At 44.0% G+C, this 20,360-nt stretch overlaps 1 pseudogene; it reads left to right on the top strand.

Moving 5' to 3' along the window:
• The first annotated feature begins 7,192 nt into the window (after nucleotides 1-7,192).
• Nucleotides 7,193-7,694, top strand: LOC125417930 (protein tyrosine phosphatase type IVA 2 pseudogene; annotated as a pseudogene).
• The last annotated feature ends 12,666 nt before the right edge of the window (nucleotides 7,695-20,360 follow it).

The raw sequence follows: 20,360 nt of genomic DNA on the forward strand, positions 1-20,360 counted from the left end.
CTCATGGGCTGTGTCCTATGACTGGGTGAGTGAGGGAAAGAAGACTAGGGCCTGGTTCACTGGTGGTTCTGCACTTGATGCAGGTACCACCTAGAAGTGGACAGCTGCAGCATTGCAACCCCTTTCTGGGTCAACCCTGAAAGATACTGGTGAAGGGAAACCTTAACAGTAGGCAGAGCTTCGGGCAGTGCACATGGTCATACAGTTTGTTTGGAAGGAGAAAGGGCCAGATGTACAGTTGTCTGCTGATTCATGAGCTGTAGACAATGAGTTGTCTGGATGGTCAAGGATTTGTAAAATTAGTGAGAAAGACATCTGAGGAAGAGGTATGTGGAGAGATCTCTCTGAATGGGCAAAGGTTGGGAAGATACTTGTGCCCCATGTAAATGCTCATCCAAAGGTGACTTCAGCAGAGGAGAAGTTCAGTAATCAAGTAGACAGGATGACCCATTCTGTGGACAGTCAACCTCTTTCCCCAGCCATTCCTCTCATTGCCTGATGGGCCCATGAACAAAGTGGCTATGGTGGCAATGATGAGACTTATGCATGGGCTCAAAAATTTAGACTTCCACTCACCAAGGCTGACCTGGTTACAGCTGCTGCTGATACCAGATCTACCAACAGCGGAGACCCAGATATGACACCATTCCCTGGGGTAACCAGCCAGTGACTTGATGGCAGGTTGACCACATTTAACCACTTACTCCATGAAAATGACAAAGTATTGTTCTTACTGGAGTAGATACTTATTCTGGTTATAGATGTGCCTTTCTTGCACGTATTGCTTCTGCTAAAACCACCATCCGTCGACTTACAGAATGCCAGACCCACCATTAGGATTCCACACAGTGATCCTTCTGACCAAGGAACTCATTTCACAACCAGAGAACTGTGACAGTAGGCACACAATCATGGAATCCACTGATCTTACCGTGTCCTTCACCATCCTGAAGCAACTGGTCTGATAGAAAGATGGAGCGGCCTTTGAAGACACAGTTATAGTACCAACAAAGTGGCAGCAGCCTGGAGGCCTGGGGCACGGTTCTCCAGAATGTGGTATATGCTTTGAATCTATTAGATGTTAATAGTCCCTATATAAAGTTTCTCCCATAGCCCAGATCCACAGGTTCATGAACCAAGGTGTGGCAAAGGGAATAGTTCCACTCACTATCACCCCTACAGGCCCATTTAGGAAAATGTTTGCTTCCTGTTCCTGAACTTTTAAGTTCTGTTGACCTAGAAGTTTTGATTCCATATGGGGAGCACTCCTGCCAGGAGCTACAGCAAACATTCCATTGATCTGGAAACTCAGACTTCCCCCTGGCCACTTTGGGCTTCTGATGCCCTTAAACCAACAGGCCAAGAAAGAAATAACAGTGTTAGGAGGGGTGATTGATCCAGATTACCATGGGGAAATTGGATCGCTTCTCCACAATGAAGGTAAGAAGGATTATGTCTGGAGTGCAGGAGATCCTTTAGGGCATCTCTTGGTGCTACTGTGTCCTGTCATTAAAGTCAATGTGAAATTAGAGCGGCCTCATCCAGGCAGGATGACAGAGGACACAGACCCTCCCTTCAAAAATGAAGGTATGGGTCACTCATCCAGGAAAAGAGCCAAGGCCTACTGAGCTTCTTGCTGAGGGTGAAGGAAATACAGAATGGGTAGCATAGAAAGGCCATTATAAATTCCAGCTAAGGTCATGTGACCAATTACAGAAATGAGGAATGTAATTGACATGATGACTGTTTTCTGTCGTATTTTGTTAAGAATGTGTTCGTGGAGAGAGTTGTAGGGTTTTTCTCGATTTCATTATCATGTGATGTAACACCAATTAAGAGAATATCAATGGTTATCACATTTAAGTTTGGGATAATAAAAGACTTTCACTCAAATGACATTGCCACCTATTCTAAATTTATTATACATTTATGGTTGTAAGATAGATAGTTATATATTATCTGTAATTATGACCTGGTTAAATACTTAATGCAGTTGCCATTATACATGAGATAACGCTACCATGTTGAGGCATTATTATGACCTGGTTACCATTTTCATTTGGAGACTAAATGTGACATAAGGAGATAAGATTATGTGGACGTTGGAGGGGGTGAATTGTGATGGCTATTTTGGTTGTCAACCTGACTCAATCTGGAATCCCAAAATTGAGGGCACACATGTGAGGAATTTTTGCTTAATTTGATGTAGGAATATCTACTTTTAATCCAGATCTAAGATGTAGGAAGAAACACCTTTAATTCAGATCCTATAGGGTAGGAAGATATAGCCTTAATCTGGGCCATATCTTCTCTGGAATTTTATATAGGGACATGAAAGGAGAAAGCTTGCTCTCTTCACTTGCTTGATCTCCCCTTACCTGCCACTACTATTCCCTCACTACTATTGCAGCCTATATCTTTGGTAATGTATGATGCCCTTCTGTATATGTGTTGCTATTATTGGTCGATGAATAACACTGTTTTGGCCAGTGACTTATCAGAGTAAAGCCAGGTGGGAAATCCAAACAGAGATATAGAGAGAAAGTAGGTGGAATGAAGAAGATGCCATGTAGCTGCTGAAGGAGAAAGACACCAGAACCTTACCAGTAAGCCACATCTCCATGGCATATACAGATTAATAGAAATGGGTCAATTTAAGATATAAGTGCTAGGTAGGAATATGCCTGAGGCATTGACCAAACCATATTGTAATTCCTATAGTTTTGTGTGATTATTTGGATCTGGGTGACCAGAAATGAAAGGGCAGTCTCTGATTACAAAATGGTGCCCAACATGGGGTGTCAAAATGTAAGCATATTAAAGAGGTCCACAATAGCCCAGAATGGAGTATAACAAAGGTTTATTTATTTGGGGATAAAACTCACAGTTAGGATAGAGATCCTCGTTCCTTTGTGTGTGCTGGAAGCTGGGAACTGAATCCAGCACAAAAGGGATCATACACACCTTTCATCTGTGCCTAGAGTATCTCAGATCATGCCCAAAATGAGCCAGTATCTAAAAGGCTATTGGCTGAAGGAGTTCCCACAACACTTTTGGATTTTACTTGATACTGCAGACCAGCTAAGATATCCAGCCTCATGCTCTGAACAAATACTGGATTCCTAGACCACAGCCTGTAAGTTGCTCTAATAATGCCCTTTTCTATTTATTTAGACAGATTCATTATATAAGTTCTGTTACTCTAGAAAACCATGACTAATACATTTCTACACAAATGAAAAGAAACCTAGCAACAAACAAGGAATGACCTAAATCAAGCATGTTTCCAGGACAATGATGTTTGTCTTTATATTCTGCTAGACTGACATTTGTGCAAGTAGAAAAGATGTGCATGTAATCAGGAGTGTGGTATAAAGTCAGTTTGGGGAAGAAAAGCAATGGATGGATCCACAAGTCCCGTGAAAGGCATGACTTCTATGAAATATGAAGCCCCACACAGAAGCTAGTGTACTAGGCGGACGGTAAATTTAAGAATGACTAGAGGGGAGGAGACAGTACTGTGCCATGATGGTGTCTGCTGATGAATGCAGGGGATGGAAGAGAAAGAAAAGAGACACCATGATCTTTATCAGAGAATGTAGTGCCAGGTGTGGAATGACACGGAGTGCTGGTGAGAAGACAGGTGAAAGATGGTATCTCAAAGTGGTTTTGATTTGCATTTCCCTGATCGCTAAGGAGGTTGAGCACGACCTTAAGTGTCTTCTGGCCATTCGAAGTTCATCTGTTGTGAATTCTCTGTTCAGTTCAGTACCCCATTTTTTAATTGGTTTAATTAGAGTTTTAGTGTCTAGTTTCTTGAGTTCTTTGTATATTTTGGAAATCAGACCTTTGTCTGATGAGGGGTTGGTGAAGATCTTCTCCCAGTCAGAAGGCAGCCTTTTTGTCTTACTGACAATGTCCTTTGCTTTGTGTTTTGATTATTATATGGCGAGGGGATGTTTTTTTCTGATCCAGTCTATTCGGTGTTCTGTATGCTTCTTGCACCTTCATAGGAATATCACTCTTTAGGATGGGAAAGTTTTCTTCTATAATTTTGTTGAATATATTTTCTGGACCTTTGATCTGCAATTCTTCTCCTTCTTCTACTCCTGTTATTCTTAGATTTGGTTTGTTTATTATGTCCCATATTTCCTGAATGTTTTGTGATGAGAATTTGTTGGATTTGCTGTTTTCTTTGGTCAGGGCGTTTATTTTCTCTATGGTGTCTTCATAATCTGAGATTCATTCTTCTATCTCTTGTATTCTATTGGTTATGCTTGTTCCTGAAGTCTCTGTTTGTTTACCTTGATTTTCCATATCCAGCTGGCCCTCGGTTTGTGTTTTCTTCACTGCCTCCATTTCAGTTTTCAATTCTTGAACTGATTCCATTACCTGTTTGATTGTTTTTTCTTGGTTTCCCAGGGTATCATTTACGAATTTACTCATTTCTTCAAACTTTTTGTTATATTTGTCTTCCATTTCTTTTCTCATTTCTTCCATCTTTTTGTTATATTTCTCTTCTATTTCTTTAAGTGAGTTATTCATACCCTGTTTAAGAGACTCTATTGCTTTCATAATGACACTGTTTTCCACTTCTTCCGGAATAGGGTGTTCAAGTCCTTCTGTCGTAAGATCGCTGGGATCTGGTGTTTTCATGTTGTTTTGCAGATTATTGGAGGAATTCTTGCCTTGGCACCTGCCCATCTCTTCCTTCAGATGCTCTCCAATGGCTCTTCCCTCTGCTGGGTCTTCTTCTACTGGATTAGTGCCCCTTGCTATCCAGGAATCACTTTGCCTGCAGCCTTAACTTGCTGCAGGCAGGCTATTAGAACAAAGGGACTTCCTTCCCTTTGCACTCACCGCCTGTCCGGCCTGCGGTGCCTACCCCGACTGAGATGGAGGAATTTAAGCCCCGAAAAAGGGAGAGGGGAAGGGTAGAGGCTCCAGGCAGAAAGCTGGGATGGCGTAGCAGGAGAGAGGGTTTAGCTGGGAGAAGCTGCCCCTTTGGAGTAGCCAGGGAGATATGGATGGCGGGAATATTGTGTGTTCCCTAACCGGACTTGTGTGGCGGTCAGGAACAACACACTTACCCCTCCATTGTATCTTCTGGTACAGGATCAGAGCCCCTCGCTGGTCAGAAGTCTCCCTGCCTGCAGTCTTAGCTTGCTGCAGGCCGGCTATTAGAACAAAGGGACTCCCGTCCCTTTGCACTCACCGCCTGTCCCGGCCTGCAGCACCCACCCTGCTACATGGATGTCTTTATACCCATAGATTAGTGTAGCTCTCACTGTCCACAGGGAAGTTTCTTTCTGCAGTGGATGGTGGTTGACGTAGAAACCCACAAGTGGTCACAGTGCCGAAGATGCATCTATTTAGTCACTCCAGGGGCTCGTGCTGAACTCAAGGCTCAGGGACTAGGGCAAAACGGGACAGAAAGATGACAAGAGGCAGAATTCAGGGGGGATCTGAGGATGACTGTGTCTTCTAGTCGTGACAGGTCGGCTGCACTTTTGAACTCACAGCAGTGGAGTTTGTTTGCATAAGACCTGCATGGATAACATCAGTCAACATTAGAGTGTGGGTTTCAAGGGACTCACAAGCCCCCACAGCTAATGGAGGAGCTGCTGACAGTTTATGGCTTCTGGGGGAGGAAGAGTTGGTTTCCTTCATGAGTGTGACTCCTGGTATATTGACTATAGTCCAGCGGATGGCAGTACTCACGAGGTATATGGCAGAGTATATTGGACTTGTTGGTTATTGGGAAAAAAGACCGAAAGTTGGAATGTGTGTAGAGATGAGGAGTGGATTTCAGAGGAGTTAGGAGAATGGGGTTAATATAACCAAAATAAATAGTATGACCTTCACAGGGAATTAATTAGAATACTAAGAGCAGTGAAGGGTTGCTGAAAAGTGTGAGAGTCAGTCTTCCCCAGGGACGAGCACAGCAATTGGTATTCAACAGCAAGTGATCAGTCCTAAACACATGCTTATGAGTAACACTGTACAGTCTGAGCAGGTTGGGTTCAGGAGTCTGTGTGTGTGTGTGTAAACCAATGAAAAAAAGAGGGCATGGATTTGAAAGAGGAAAAGGAGGGAGTACATGGGAAGTTTGGAGACAGGGATGGGAGTGGGGAAATGCTGAAATTACAGTATACTCTCAAAAACAAAAGAAATGATCAAAATGGGATATGAAAATCAGTATTTTTTATTTTTCATTTACAACATTCTTAAAATAAAGTTTTTTTTAAAAAAATTACAAACAATAAGCAGATAAAGACAATGAATAGAATAGAAAATCGTCAGCGGGTGGTGGAGGCAGCAGGATAGGCCAGGCTGCCATCAATCCTCCAGGAGTCCCTGGAGAGGCAGAGGCTGCCTAGAATGGAGCCAGGCAATGCCAGCAGGCAGCAGTGGGGGCAGTGGGGGAGAGGGGAGTGGCGGCAGCGGGGGACCCTGCAGCAGCAGCAGCAGCAGCAGCAGCAAGATGGACTCCTGGACATGCGCTGCTGCTGCCACTGCCCCCAGGCGGGGGTCGGGTGTCTGCCCCAAGGTTGGGTGGGAGTCACAGCCATGGCTGCCAACGAGGTGACTAAGGAGGTAGGTACTTCCTTGCTCCTGCCTCCACCAGCTGTTCTGAGTGTGAGGGCAGACTTCTACCTGGCTCAGCATAGCATTTTCCCTGACAAGTGAGCTTGGGGATATATGTGTCATAATTGATACTGCTTTGAAGATTCTGGACACCGAGACTGACCTTGGAAGTAGTAGGCTTTTTTCTTTTTAATTGCAAGCATATTTCTTTTAATGACTCCAGTAAAATTAACAATCAAATAAACAAAAGTGGAAAAGAACCTACACTTTTAACTTGTCTCACTAGTGCCTAAAGGTAGTTTAAAGGCTGCTTAAATTTTGTATGTAGTTGGATTTTTTGGAGGCTGAAGGTATCCATCTGCAGACATTGAGGCCCAAGTTGAATTTGGATTGAAGTGGATTGTGAATACTTCTGCCTGTGTTGAAGAGAGAAGCTTTGTAAGGAGTAAACAAGTTGAATAGAGAAAATAGTGATCAATAATAGGCATTTTAGTGGTCTTTTCAATGGTTCCTGCTGAGAAACATTTAAAGATTTATTGAAGCTTCCAACCCGATTTTTCCTACTACACTCACACAGGCACACTGACACTTTTTATTTGCCATAATGAAACGTCCAGCCTGTGTGGAGATCTCTTATGAGAACATGCATTTTCTGAGAACTCACAACCCCACCAACGCTACTCTCAAAAAAGTTCTCAGGAACTTCAGAAGTACAGAGTGACAACTTTGGTTGGAGTTTGTGATGCTACGTATGACAAAGCTGCAGGTGAAAAAGAAGGATGCTCTAGATTGGCCGCTTGATGATGGAGCTCTGCCCCCTAATCAAATAGTAGATGATTGGCTAAACCTGTCAAAAACCAAATTTTGTGAAGAACCAGGTTGCTGTGTTATAGTGTATTGTGTAGCAGGATTGGGAAGGGCCCATGCGCTGGTGGCACTTGCATTGATTGAATGTGGAATGAAGGATGAAGATGCCTTTCAGTTTGTAGACAAAGAAGAAGGGGAGCCTTAAATTCCAAACAGCTGCTTTACTTGGAGAAATACCAGCATAAGATGCGATATCAATGGGCTTCAGAGATATCAATGGGCATTACTGTGTTCAGTAGAAGTAGAGAAAGGCTGACTGGATCCTGGTGTTAGAGGGAACTCTTGGTATATGGAAATGTGAATCTGGAATCTTACCTGTGTCATCAAAGTAGTGATGGATTCAGTATTCCTCAACTCCTAAGGATTGAGAAGAAAGCAAATGATAAAGAAATCCCTGTATAACATGAATAAAATGTTTAGGAAGAGAAAAAATGAAAGGAAAAGGGATTGATTTAGTGAAAGATGATTTTGCTCTTACTTTTGGAGTTTTGATTTCTGCCAGGGTTGAATTATTTCAAAATCTCCTGTGTTTTTTAAACACAAATCAGCCATACTAGTCAGTCATTCATGCCAGGCAGTGGTGGCACACACTTTTAATCCCAGCAACCACACTAAGTTAGCCATAGAGGCCAGAAGACTATGGTGCACACCTTTAATCCCAGCACTAGAGAGGGGATTATAATATAATACAAAATGGGAATGTAATAGGGGAGGAGACAAGTCTCAGGCTCAGTATCAGTCTGAGGATTAGTGGTATCAGGATTACCCATTTTGGTTTGAGGTAGAGGTAAGAACCAGTAGCTGGACACTTTACTTTTCTGATCTTCAGCTTGAACCCCAATGTTTGTCTTTGGGTTTCATTATTTGTGCTACATACACATATGTGTGATTGTACTTGAAAAGACTCTGGGCCATGTCAGCTAAACGGCCCCCCTCCTCTGGGAACCAGGAACCTGATAATCACCCACACGTGCACTAAAGCTTTGGGTATTTTTCCCTGGAACTCTTTATCCCCTTTGTAGTTTTTCTTCAATAGATCCAGGCCCTGGAACTGGGACAAAATGACCTGCAGATGACCTGCAGATGTTTCTCATTGTTCAACCAACCCAACAATCGCCACAGCAATGACCCATAATAGTTAGTTGACCATTAAACAAGCTAGTAATGATGGTTGGCAAACGACTTCTGCATCTCCCCTTTTGATTCTGCACCCCACTGTTTTGGTTCTGTGGTTTTTCTCTTTAAAAGAAGCCTGTAATAGCTTTTTGATGTTCTTCTCCTCCCGAGGCTGGGGAACCTCTGTCGTGGCAGAAATAAAAATTCCTCTTGCTTTTGCATCAATTGTGGTGTGAGGATGGTCTCTTGGGGCGACTCCTCCTTGGTGATTGGACTTTAGGGTCCAACATTTTGGTGTGTTGGCCAGGAAACGAGTTGCCCCCAGACCCACTCTGGATATACCCAGTTGGAAGTAAAAACAAACGAACTTGTTTTTATGTCTGTCTGTTTATTGTATATCTGTTTCTGTGTAATTGTGGGTCAGTAATTTGAAAATTGTACCTGCGCAGAGCTAGTATTGGAATGGGACCAAAGTGGGGAGAAAGATATGTCATGAGACCCCTTGTCCTAGCCCCTGAAGGATGCTTCACGGGCATTTTTGGGGGAGGGGTGACTAGGTTGCCCTAGTCCCCAGGAGGCATGATCTGCCTTCATCTGTATTTTTGGTTTTGCTGCATAGTTTCTGGTTTTGAGTCTATGTCTGTCTTATGGTATTTTCATTTCTGTGTGTCGGTTTGTCTTTGATAAAATAAAACATGTAACCACCTGCAGGAACTCAGAACCCGGTACCGTCCCTATGTCCATCATCAGCTCCCCTGATTCTGAAAGTGGAGGCGGTGGCTGCCCCTCCTCTGAGCCTTTTGTCTTTTCTCTTTCCTGTACAGGAAGGAAGAAACCCAGAACCCAGGAGACACCTCCAGTTCTTCCTGATACCTAGAATGACCTTCTCCCTCATCCTCATCCCCCGAAGGAAACACTGCTTGCACCTGTTCCCAAGGAGCCCCCTGGTCAGGTCCCTTGCCCTGAAAACTTCAGCACTCAGTCTTTGGGCCAGCTGCACCTATGTGGGGACAGGGGAGGGATTTCCCAAGCACTTCCCCTTTACTCAGACCCTCAGGCTCTGACTGGACTCATAGAATCTGTTCTGATTACTAACAGCCCACTTGGGACGATTGTCAGCAGCTTTTACAGGTACTCCTCACCTCAGAGAAAAAAATGTGTTTTCCTTGAAGCCCTGAAAAATGTTCTAGGAGCTGACAGCAGGCCAACACAATTACTGAGTGAAATAGAAGACGCCTTTCCTTTAACTGGGCCCAAATGGTACTTCAGTACTCCAGTTGGTAGGGAGCACCTACATCTTTATTGTCAGTTTCTGTTGGTGGGTCTAAAGGAGGCTGGCAGATGCCCCACCAATTTGGCTAAGGTAAGGGCAATAATACAAAGGTCTGATGAAACACCTGCAGGATTTTTAGGAAGACTATTGAAGGGGTACAGGATGTATACTCCTTTTGATCCCATGGCATCAGATCGCCAGGCCAATGTAGTGATGTCTTTTATAGGCCAGTCAGCACCTGACATTCGTAGCAAGTTACAGAGGATGGAGGGACTTCAGGGATAATCCCTCCAGGATTTAATTAAGGGGGCAGAAAAGATTTTTTAATAAAAGAGATACACCAGAGGAAAGGGAAGAAAGATGGCATAGAAAACAGGAAGACAGTGAGGACAAGCGAGATAAAAGCATAGCCGTGAATTAAGTAAGATCTTGGCCACAGTAGTACATAGTGCAGAGCAACCCAAAAAGTGCCAGGACAAGGACAAGGGAGATAAAAGGCAGCCACGGGTGGACCAAGACCAGTGTGCCTATTGCAAAGAAAAAGGACATTGGGTCAAGAACTGCCCAAAACAACCAACTAGACCCAGGAAGAAGTCGGTTCCCATCCTGTCCCTGGAAGACAGTGATTAGGATCAGGGCTCAGAGCCTCCCCCTGAGCCTGGGGGGGGCACCCTACCACCTTTTTGGTAGACACAGGAGCCCAACATTCAGTCCTCACCCAAGCAAACAGATCTTTGAGCTCAAAAACCTCTTGAGTTCAGGGGGCCACTGGGGAAAAGCTATACTGATGGACCACTGAGAGGAGAGTCAATTTGGGTACAGGACAGGTGACCCACTTTTTCCTTATGATGCCGGAATGCCCCTACCCACTTCTGGGCAGAGACCTCCTGTCCTAAGTTGGGCCACAATGTCACTTCTCAGAAAGCAGAGCCTCATTCACTGAAAACACTGGCCAGATTAGAAGATAAACATAGACTGTTTGAACTGCCACCCCCGGGCTGCCTATTGAGGCTGAATGGCTCTGTGCTTTCCCCTAGGCCTGGGTGGAAACTGCAGGTATGGGGCTGGCAAACAATCAAACTCCTTTGATAATAGAGCTAAAACCATCGGCCACTCCAGTTTCCATAAGATAGTATCCCATGAGCCAGGAGGCTTGAGAGGGGATCAGGCCCCACATTCAGAGACTTTTAATATTGGGCATTTTAAAAACCTGCCATTCCTTCTGAAACACATGCTTCTCCTGGTAAAGAAGCATGGAACAGGGGACTACAGACCAGTACAAGATTTAAGGAAAGTTAATCGCCGCACCATGGACATTCATTCGACAGTGCCCAACCGTTATATTCTCTTAAGCACCCTGCCTCCGACCCATGTTTGGTGCTCAGTACTTGATTTAAAAGACACTTTTTTCTGTCTGAGACTTAGCCCTCAGAGCCAGCCATTGTTTGCCTTTGAATGGAAGGATCCCGATTCGGGAGTTTCTGGTCAGCTCACCTGGACGAGACTACCACAGGAATTCAAGAAACCAACCCTGACTGCTCTTTGGAATGGAGAGGAAGGAGGAGAGGGAGTGGGAGGAGTGGGAGGGTGTTGGGAGGAGGGGCGGAAATGGAAACTTTTATAATTTAATAAACTTTGAATAAAAAAAAGAATTCACCAACCCTATTCAGTGAGGCCCTGCACCAGGACCTGGTCAGTTTTCACACCACCAATCCAGAGGTAATTCTACTCCAATGTGTAGATAACCTCCTGCTTGCTGCAGAGACTGAGCAGGGATGTCTCAAGGGTACTCAAGCTTTACTCACCCAATTAGGTGAACTAGGCTATAGGGCATCTGCCAAAAAGGCACAAATATGTAAGAAGAAAGTGACATATCTTGGATACCAGTTGGAGGGCAGACAGAGATGGTTAACAGACAGTCGGAAACAGGCCATGGCATAAATTCCCCCACCCATGGTGGCATGAGAACTTTGAGAGTTCCTGGGGACTGCTGGTTTCTATAGGCTATGGATACCGAGCTTTGCTGAGCTGGCAGCTTCACTGTATCTGCTCACCAAGACCAACGTCCCTTTCTCTTGGGGAGAGGACCAACAATGAATGGGCTTTTGACAAAATAAAAAGGGCCTTCATTTCGGCCCCTGCTTTGAGTAACCCTGATGTCACCAAACCATTTACCTTATATGTGAATGAGAACAAGGGGGTGACAAAAGGGGCATTAACTCAGAGACTGGGGCCCTGGAAGAAGCCAGTGGCCTATATCTCCAAAAAGATGGACAATGTGGCAACAGGATGGCCCCCTTGCCTCTGTATGGTAGCCGCAGTAGCCACCCTGGTCAAAGATGCAGATAAATTGACCCTGGGCCAACCACTGACTATAATAGCATCCCATGCCATAGAGACAGTTATCTGCCAATCCCCTGACAGATGGCTCTCGAATGCCTGCATAACCCACTACCAGTCACTATTACTCAATCCTGAGCATATCACCTTTGGGAATGTGACATTGCTAAACTCAGTCACCCTGCCCCCCAATTCTGAACCCATTGTTTGGGTACTTCATGACTGCCATCACATACTGGCTGAATACCATGGAACCAAGGGAGATTTGACCAATTTCCAGCTTCCTGATACAGATTATACCTGGTTCATGGATGGCAGCAGTTTCCTCAAAGAAGGTGAGCACAAGGCAGGGGCCTTGGTGGTAGATGGACAGACTATCATATAGGCACAGGCACTGTCACCAGGGACCTTCCCTCAAAAAGTAGAGCTAATAGCCCTTACCAAGGCCTTAGAACTAGCAAAAGGACAAAAAGTAAACATCTATACAGACAGATGATATACGTTTGCAATGGCCCACATACACAGGGAATTTATAAAAGACAGGGATTGCTAACCTCAGCTGAAAAAGAAATTAAAAATAAGACTGAAATCCTGGCATTATTGAGGGCCCTCCTACTGCCAAAGAAGGTGAGCACTATTCATTGTCCCGGGCATCAAAAGGGCAATGATCCCATTGCCAAGGGAAACTGGATGGTCAATGAGATGGCTACAAAGGCCATGCTGAACTCAGAAATATTACCCCTGGCAGAGGCTCCCCCTCCACAGAAGATTATTTCCAGTGTTCCTCCCAGGATCTAGAGACTATCCAGAAACTTAATGTGGACTTTGATGAACAACAAAAGGCTTGGAAATATCAGGACAAAATTGTGTTACCCAAGAAAGATGACTTTGAGCTGGTCACCCAAATGCATCGATGAACTCATTTAGGACACAAAAAGATTAAATCTCTAATGAAAAAAGACAGATTTTTATATTCCATGTCTTAACTCCCTCATACAGCAGGTGATGTCAACTTGCGTCCCCTGCACCAAGGTAAATGCAGGGCATCAGAATGCCCCAGAGGGCATTAGAATAAGGGGAGACCAACCTGGTACTCATTGGGAAGTGGACTTCACTGAGATAAAACTGGGAAAATAAGGTAATAAATATCTCCTAGTTTTTGTAGACACTTTCTCTGGTTGGACTTTTCCCACCAAACGAGAGATGGCTCAATTGGTGGTAAAGAAGATACCAGAAGATATTTTTCCTTGGTTTGGCCTGCCCAAGGTAATTGGGTCCGACAACTGCCCGGCCTTTGTCTCCCAGGTAAGTCAGGGCATGGCCAAGACACTGGGATCAATTGGAAATTACATTATATATACAGACCCCAGAGTTCAGGACAGGTAGAAAGGATAAATAGAACCATAAAAGAGACTCTGACCAAATTAGCCTTGGAAACTGACACTAAAGACAGGGTACAGTTCATCCCCTTAGCCATGTTCCATGTGTGAAATACCCCATCTCAGCCTGGACTTACACCCTATGAGATCTTATTTGGGGGACCCCCCATGGCCTCTTTGAGGGCCCCTTTTGACCCATCTACTCACAAACCCAATCTGCAGGTGTGGTTGAAGGCCCTCCAGATCATCCAGGCACAAATGTGGAAACCCCTGGCTGTTGCCTACCAGCTCGGACATGCTGAAATCTCACACCTGTTCCAGGCTGGCGATTCTGTGTATGTCAAGAGACACAGGTCTCAGAGCCTTGAACCTCACTGGAAAGGGACCCTACACCGTGTTTCTTACGATGCCCACTGCCCTCAAGATTGTAGTTGCTGATGATCCCAGTGGTGCCTCCAATTGTAACACCCGATTCTGTGTTACCCTCTCAGTGCAGTTCACGCACCACTGTACCATATGCGAGTTGGTCAAGGGCCTGGAGATTGAAAGAACACACAAGAGACCTGGGTCATTTGAAAGGAATCAACCTAGTGCCATTTATTCAACTTTGGGGAAATTCTTAAATACCTTGCTGCTGCACAAGGATTTCCCCCCAGGCAGGTGGGAAATTATCACACCAAAGATGAAACAATGCCCTACAGCTAAACTCCAGAAGGGGCAGAGGGAGCACAGGAACAAACAGAATGTTTTAGCTGTCTGACCAGAAACTGTCCTCAAGATGCACCCAAGGAGCAGGGGCAGATCCGGGCGCGACAAAGATGGAGAGTATTGCAGCCTGGATTCCTGTGCCTCATGTTAAGCAGGCACCTTCACAGGACAACCCAGAATCCTCCAAATGGAAGCTTCAACACACCCAAAATCCCCTCAAAAACAGCCCCTCCAGGTATTTGGTGACCCACCCTCATCCTTAATTTTTGTCAACTCGCTGCTGGACTAGACTCCTGGGATATCCCAGATGCACAGCCCCAGCAGCTGCCCCTAGATGCTGGCACCTCTCCAAAGGGAGACTCTGGGGGTCCAGTTGGGTGTGAGAGCCCATGGACAAGATGCTGCTTGGGGAAGCTAGGTTTTTAGGTCTTCCCTGGAGATGGCCAAAATCAGGCCACCGTCTGACGTTGTAGGGGTTTAGAAAGTCTATTCTGTGCAGCCTGGGGATGTGAGACCACTAGAGATGTTTATTGGAGACCCACCTCTTCTTGGGACTGGATCACTGTCCACAAGAATTATACCTCTCCAAAACAGTGCTCCAGGGATAGTGCAGGAACTTGTAGCACCAGCCCCACTTGCCTACTCTTAAATATCATCTTTACTACTCAGGGGTGAGCATCAGGACCATCAGGATGAATGCAAGAAATGACTTGGGGCATCCAATGGTATTTCCCAGATAGATGGGTCAGAAAAGATTTGGGTGCCACTTTCACAATAAAATTAAAAATAGAGACTCCTCCGCCGACCAACCAATAGGGCCCAACCAGGTATTACCTGACCAGGGCCAGCTAGCCCTGGCAGAGATGGCCCCCCTGCAGGGGCCTTAAGCACCACACCAAGCCCTAAGGCCACCTCTCTCCCTAAAAACCCTTCAGCTTTCCTTGCTTCCCTGCTAGCACTCCCTAATAGGAGTCAGCGACTATTCAACCTAGTACAGGGCGCTTTCTCCTTGCTAAATGGTACAGACCCCAACATGACCCAATCCTGCTGGCTATGCCTATCAGCAGGATCCCCTTATTATGAAGGAATTGCAACATCTGGGGGCTTTAACAATATAATCAGCCAGGACGCTTGTGCTTGGGGAACTAGTCATATGCTAATTCTTACATAGGTTACAGGTGCAGGGACATGTCTGGGAATTCCACTGGCTACCTACAAACATTTATGTAATAAGATTCTTAGGAGCCCTAAGACTCCTAACACCGGGTACTTGGTTGCCAATTCAGATAAATGGTGGGCTTGTAGTATAGGCCTGATGCCTTGTGTGGTGACATCGATTTTCGAAAAGTCCAAAGATTACTGTGTGCTCATTCAACTAGTATCTAGGGTCTTTTATCATCCTGCTGACACATTTGAAGATGAATTTGACAAGCACCTAAGCCACTATTGGTGAGAGTCCTTCTCCCTGACTCTAGCAGTAATCTTAGGCCTTGGAGGGGCAGCCGGTGTCAGCACCAGTACCACCACTCTGGTGCAGGCTCCCTAGTATTATTAAGGACAGCCATGAATGAAAACTTAAGAGACCTAGGACAGTCCATCTCTAAGCTTGAAGAGTTGATGACCTTACTCTCTGAAGTGGTGTTACAAAATAGATGCAGATTAGATTTGTTGTTTCTCAAAGAGGGAGGACTCTGTGCTGCCCTAAAAGAACAATGTTGTTTTTATGTAGCTCACTCTGGAGTAATCAAGGATTCCATGGCTAAGCTCAGGGATAGGTTAGATAAGAGACAGCAAAATAGAGAGGCACAGCAAGATTGGTTTGAAGAATGGTTCAACAGCTCCCTCTGGCTCACGACCCTCATCTCCACTATCACTGGTCCCTTAATCATTCTGCTGCTCCTCTTAACCTTTAGACCCTGCATCTTCAACTGACTCCTGATGTTCATTTGTGAGCGGTTTAGTGTTACTCAAGCTTTAATGTTGACTCAACAATACCATGCCCTTAGGAGAGGTCCCTAAAAATCCCAGGATTGGGATTCAACAAAATAAGAGGGGGAAATGAAAGACTCTGGGCCATCTCAGCTAAACTGCCCCCTTCCTCTGGGAACCAGGAACCTGATAATCACCCACACGTGCACTAGAGCTTTGGGTACTTTCCCCTGGAACTCTCCATCCCCTTTGTAGTTTTTCTTCAATAGACTCAGGCCCTGGAACTGGGACAAAATGACCTATAGATGACCTGCAGATGTTTCTCCTTGTTCAACCAACCCAGCAATCGCCATAGCAATGACCCATAATAGTTAGCTGACCATTAAACAAGCTAGTAATGATGGTTGGCAAACAACTTCTGCACTTCCCCTTTTGATTCTGCATCCCCTTTTTGGTTCTGCAGTTTTCCTCCTTAAACAAAGCCTGTAATAGCTTTTCAATGTTCTTCTCCTCCCAAGGCTTGGGGACCTCTGTCACAGCAGAAATAAAAATTCCTCTTGCTTTTGCATCAACTGTGGTGTGAGGATGGTCTCTTAGGGCTACTCCTCCTTGGTGATTGGACTCTCATCTAGGAAACCAATATTTGACATTAGATTTCTTCTTCCATCACTACTGTAGTTTTTGAGATAAAATTTGTCCCTGAACTTGGAGCTTGTTGATATAGCTAGACTGTTATAGCAATTAAGTCTCTGCATCTTCTTGGCTGCCTACCTTTGATGGGATTAGCATATTAGGACACCATGACTGGATTTTGTATAGGTGCTGGGAATCTGAGTTCAAGTCCTCTTGTTTTCCCAGCAAGTTCTTTTTACACAGAGAGGTCTCCACTGTTCTGACAATGAACTTTGATGGTTCCCGGATCATTTTATTCAGATCAAACATGTGTAATTCTTTCCAATATTCTCATGCAGCTCAACATCCAAACACATTTCCCATATTGCTTGTCCTACAATTTCCTGAGGTTGCCCAGAATTTGTTGATCATTTGAACCCATGCCCTTGTCAGATGTTCAACTTTCACCCAGATTATCTAACCCTTCAAATTCTCAGTCCTCTCATGTGGAGATTTGGAGAGAGGAATGTGATACCTTGGTGATTTCTAGGAGGATGATATGTGCACAATTCATGGAATTCACTCCACTGCAAACCATGCTTTTCAGAGATAAAAAAATGTAATATATTTGCTATGAGCATCAAAGAGGAACTTGACTTCATGTGTGATTCAATTTTGTTTCCTGTAAGCATATGTTCCCTTGATTATATCTACCCAGTGAATCTCCAGGTCTGTGCTTCAATATTGTGTTCAAATATTTACATGTATCATTTTCAAATTATTTAAAATAAGAGGTATGTTTCACAGCAACCAATTTTGAAAATATATAAAATGCAATATGTGCCACATCCACGACTATCTCACCTGCGTGACAAAATGCCTCTCAGTTGGTGGCCGTCTTGAAATGAGGGGCTCGTGCTTCCCCACTTGGCCCCAGTGGTTCCCTGTCATCCTGCTCGAGTTGTGGTACCTGATCAGCCTCAACGACCTCATTCACTTTTTTCCTGGCGATGGTTTCTTGCGTTGGCTCTGCTATTTTCTTCTTCTGTTCTATTTTTCTCTTGACAAAAACCTAATCTGTTCAAGGAACCAGGAAACATTCCCAACGGCTCCTTGAATACGGAGGAACTGATGGGTCAGTTCCCTCCCTTGATTCAGGCCATTAATGTTATTGATTAAGACTCCAGCTCGTTCTCTGGGGGAATTTATGGATACCCTAGAGCAGAAAGAGCTCATGATGGTAGAAGATGGGTAAATTATGAAGGAGAACGTATGGAGTGGTATGAGTTAACATTTATGGAGAGGCTAGCCAGAATGAGAAACCCCTGGTGCATTTTAGATAGGAAAGAGAGGCAGGCTATTCTTGACAACATGAAGCCAGCCATTCAATATTGGAGCAACCCTGGGGGCAGAATCCTGAAGAATGGTATCTGGGTTACCTTGAGGGCAGATATGATTTAGAGCCATGAGAAAGCGCAGTTGGTTAGTGGCTTGAGACGAATTTCAAAGAAAACTCTGCCCACCTGACCCTGACCACAAGACTTGCTGAGAATAATCAATTGCCTTTAATCATTTTTTCTATGTAAGCTTTTGTGTCTGCCAACTTCCTTCTGTAATCTCATAAAAGTGATGCTTGAATTTTAGTAAATTTGCAGCAGATTCAAACCTCATTAGAGTTGTGTCTGTCTGTCTTTCGCCGAATCCTGGGTTCTCCTTAGCCTTCATCCCTGTTCCCCCTCGGTCATCGATCTCCAAGAGAGTCGGTCCGTAGCAAATATGTATAAATGTTTCTTTTTTAACCTTTACTCATGAAATTCTCTCATTCAAGTACTATTTAGGTCTGATCATCCCCATCTTTTGACAACAGAAAAGATTGAATAAATGTGTTCAATGTTCTGATATATCTTCTAGTTCAATGACGTGATTCGAATCTTTTTATTGCTCGTAAATATATATACCTACTGGATGGGAGGTATAGCAGGTTAGCCAGATGTAACAAATTTCTATAATTTCAGTACCCAAATAAGTCCCCAATCTTTTAAGAAATAGAGAAAGAAATGTACTCTAAGGTCTAGAATATTGCATATTGCCTGCTAAACACAGTGGCCCTGCCCTCCAAGGGTAATCATTTTCCTGACTTCAAGCAGTAACCACCTTCCTTTTTATTGTGGAGGTATTACTGAGCCAATTTTTGTAAGATCTTACATAAATCATACCACAATATCTTTGGTCTCTTCTGCTCTTGAAAACCACTTTGATATTATGCAGAATTAAAGACATTTTTCTCCTCTGACAGAAATGTGAACTTTTTCTTTATGTCCCCATGATATGTAAACAAAATTTGGGGTAGCATTAATGTTCAAAACTTTTTGGAAAGAACTGTATTCATAGTACATTTTCTGTGCTGAGATGGGGTACTCATAGCTGTGTAGAAATAAAACAATATGCTCTAAGGAGTACTTCACACAATTTATTCAGTACACAGTGAATTTACCTCTCATTGTTTTCTTAAAAAAAACCTCTGATTATGACACACTAAGGTGTTATGGTGACCCATTGATTAATGATAATCATCAAATGGAAGAAATCTAGTACAGAAGATGTAACAAATGAAGACTAGTAGTGACCTATCAGAACAATCTTTGCTTTGATGATTTCCAAGTTCCCACCTAACAAAGTCAAATACACAGTCAAGAACTTTCACCATAGACTTCACCTGTCTCAAGGGGTACAGGTAGGCATGTAGCTTAAAATTGAGGGATCATAAATGCAGTGGCGATTGAATTTATCAGGAAAACATGGCTAATCTTTGCAGACAGACTCCTGTTACATAAATAACACATTAAATCTTTTGTTTTTATTGAGATATGTGTTTTTCTCCACTCCCCCTTCTTTCCTTTCCCCTTCTACCCTCTCCCATGATTCCCATGCTTCCAATTTACTCAGGAGATCTTGTCTTTTTCTATTTACCATGCAGATTAGTTCCATGCATGTCTCTCTTAGGGTTCTCTTAACATATTAAATCTTGTTCAGAGGCAGCAGTATACCTGTATACTCACTTATCTGTACATTTACTCAGGGGTTATGTATTTCTACCTGTGTCCTTCAAACATTTGACACATCCTCTGAATGTAAATACCGAGTGCTGACTTGAAGAAGACACTACTTAACTCAAAATGCAGAGACAGGCCAGGTTAAGATGCTTTTGTGTTCACCCACCTGGACCAAGTTCACCAATGTCCTGCAGCCCTGCACAAAGTATCTGACTACTATCCATCTGCTAGCACATACTAAACACGATTGATAGCCCATAATAACCATGGGCCAAGCATTCCAGATAACTGAAGAAACCGTTCTGTACAAGGATAACATGGTACAGCAGCTATATGTAGAGATCAAAGGACCTGTGGTGAAGATACCTGATGTGGCTCAACACTAGCAGATTTCAGTCTAACTTGGGAGGGAAACAATGAAACAATAAGAAAGACAGTATAACCAGTTTGACACTCTGACAGAATATAATTAGGGCTACTACCTTTATACTTGGT

The sequence above is a fragment of the Myodes glareolus genome, chromosome X (genome assembly GCF_982192425.1).
Source record: "Myodes glareolus chromosome X, mMyoGla1.1, whole genome shotgun sequence".
Taxonomy (NCBI): domain Eukaryota; kingdom Metazoa; phylum Chordata; class Mammalia; order Rodentia; family Cricetidae; genus Myodes; species Myodes glareolus.